Source organism: Ictidomys tridecemlineatus, unplaced genomic scaffold, assembly GCF_052094955.1.
Source record: "Ictidomys tridecemlineatus isolate mIctTri1 unplaced genomic scaffold, mIctTri1.hap1 Scaffold_147, whole genome shotgun sequence".
In the NCBI taxonomy this organism is placed as follows: domain Eukaryota; kingdom Metazoa; phylum Chordata; class Mammalia; order Rodentia; family Sciuridae; genus Ictidomys; species Ictidomys tridecemlineatus.
Window position 1 is genome coordinate 342,112 of NW_027521300.1, and position 2,797 is coordinate 344,908.

Sequence of the window (2,797 nt, forward strand, 5' to 3'; positions counted from 1 at the left end):
AACAACATTAACAACTAGGGAAATGCAAATTAAAAAAACAATGATATTTTATCTCACCCAGTCAGAATGGCCAATCATCAATAATAGAAATTTTAGTCAATATGAAGATGATGTAAGAGGAAAAAGGAACACTGTTGGTGGTACTGTAAATTAGCCGAACCATTAAGGAAATCACTATAGAGTCTCCTCAAAAGACTAGGCATGGAAACACCACATGGCACAGGTATATCACTTCTCGTGCGTACCCTGAAGAATTAAGGTAGTCTGACTAGGTGACACAGGCATACCCATGTTTATAGCAGCACAATTCACAATAGCTAAACTATAGAACCAGGCTTGGTGTCCATCAACAGATGGATGCACAATGTAAACATTAAACAGTAAGACCAAGACACTCTGGATCACCTGGAAAAAGAGAAGAAGGCAGGTCAACAGAAGTTGGAAAAGGGGCAGGGAGCTCTGAGGGAACAGGTTCAGGTTCAAATCCAGACAATAGAAATCCCGGTGACTGAGAAAGCAGAATTACAGACAGCCATGGCTCACACTCTGAAAGCAGCCAGGTGGTGTCAGGGTCTTGCCAGCCATCTACAGTTTTCCCAACAGTGTGTGGGAGAGCTGGAATGGACACTGTGTGCCCTCTCCACACAAGACAAGCAGGCAGACAGGCACAACACAAAGCTAACCAGAGAGAGAGATGCCCTCATTCTGGAGCTGAACAAGAACAACAAACAATGAGGACGTGAAGCAGCAGGACTCAGAACTGCCAGAGAGGCTCCTCAGGAAGCCTACTGGGAGAGAAAGCAGCTATGTACTTGGGTCCTACTGGCAGAGAAAGCAGCTAAGCAGCTGGAGTGGAGGAGCTCCAAAAGAAGCTGGACATGTCTGAGTTCCTGCTTCAACAACTCTCTAGCCAGCCTGAAGCCCCTGATAGTAACCAGCAGTTACAGCAGGTCATGAGGAGAGGGCACAGCTGGAGAAACATGGGGGCCAGCTGATGGAGTCACTGAAGCAACCGCAGGAGGATAGAGACCACTATGCAGAGAGCCTGAAGGGAGAGAGTGCCTGCCATGTGGCAGCAGAGAATGCAGCAAATGTCAGAGCAGATGCACAATTTGAGGGAGAAGAAAGACAATGAGAGTCAAGTACAGGAGCTGGAGACCAAGTTGGCAGAGCTGAGAAGCCAGATGGTGGAGCCCTCATGCTGTGAGACCCCAGCAGGGCCCTCCAAGGCAGAGCAAGGGCTGCAGGCAGAGATGAGGAGCTGCAGAGGGCACTGGAGAACCTGGCTGCACAGCTCCATGCCCAGGTACAGGATAACAAAAGGCTGAGTCACCTGACTCTGGAGCAGGAGCAGCAGCAGGTGGAGTTGGATTGGGCAGTGGAGGGCTGGAGCAAGCAGGTGGAGGGGCTAAAGCAGATCCTGGAGAGCAGACAGAAGGACCACACCACCATCAGTCATGAGCACTCAGAGCCATGAGCTCAAGGAGCAGCTGGCCGAGTTGCAGAACACTTCCTCAGTCTGGCCAGTGAGAACATGGAGATCACCAGTGCGCTGCAGTCTGAGCTGCAAGTCAAGAAGCAGCTGGCCAGGAAGCTGGGTCAGCTGCAGAAGAAGCTGGGAGAGCTGAAGGAGACCATGGAGCTGAAGAGCCAAGGGGCTCGGGGTCTGCAGCAGCAGCGAGACCTGTACCTGTCCCACCTGCTGCAGCTCATGGCTGCCAATCAGCAGCTGACCTCTGAGAAGGAGGCTCTGCACAAGCAACTTCTGCTGCAGGCTCAGCTCATAGACCGGCTGCAGCGTGAGAAGGTGCAGGGCAAGATGGTAGTGGAGATGGCCCGCCAGGAGTTGCAGGAGACCCAGGAGCACCTAGAAGCCACCCGTCAGCAGAACCAACAGCTACAGGCCCAGCTGAGCCTCCTGGATGTCCCTGGGGAAGAGGATGGAATGGACAAGGAAGAAAAGGATGAGGAGGCTATTCAGCCCAGTCTCACAATCCCAGAGGATGTAGACAGCTGAGAGGCCACGGTGACATTTTTCATGTGGCTCTAGCCAGTGCTGAGGAAGAGAAGGCAGGGCTGCATGAGACCCTGGCACACTACTGGCACCTGGCTCACTTGGCAGCCCCATCTTGCAGTGAGCACACAGAGCAGGTCCTGGTCCCCTGGATGGGACCAGCTGTGTGTCTGGGGAGATCCCCCAGGCTCCACAGGAGGCCATGGAGAAGCTGCAGAGCCGCTTCCTGGAGGTTATGCAGGAGAAGGTGGAGCTCAAGGAGCAGGTGGAGGAACTGGAACATCAATGCACCCAGCTCTCTGCAGAACTGATACCACCGCAGAGTATATTGCCCTCTACCAAAAGCAGAGGGCAGTGTTGAAGGAGGGACACCAGGAGAAGCAAGAGTACCTCAGTCGGCTGACCCAGGACAAGCAGGAGAAGAAGGTCAAGTTGCTGGAGCTGCAGGAGCTGATTCTGAGGCTGGTGGGGGAGCACAGTGAGTGGCCGGGCAGTTCCTGGCAGCAGCTCAGAGTCCTGCTGAGGAGCCCACTCCTGGACCCGCAAGCTCCCAGGGATTTGGAGCAACTGATGTTGGAGAGGTGAGCCTTGCTGACAGCGTGGAGCCAACACAGGAGGAGGCTGGGGGGCTTTCCTCCTCTGAATCCCACTGCACAGATCATGACCCAGCTGCTGCATGAGACCCAGAACCCCCAGAAACACCCCAGCCTGGGCACCACACCCTGCGTCCCCTTCCTCTACTGTGCAGACAAGCGTGACCAGGTGAAGATCATGGTCTTGTGA

At 53.9% G+C, this 2,797-nt stretch overlaps 1 pseudogene; it reads left to right on the forward strand.

Annotated features, from left to right (window-relative positions):
- Positions 1–357: 357 nt before the first annotated feature.
- LOC144372702 (golgin subfamily A member 2 pseudogene) lies at positions 358–2,797 on the forward strand (annotated as a pseudogene).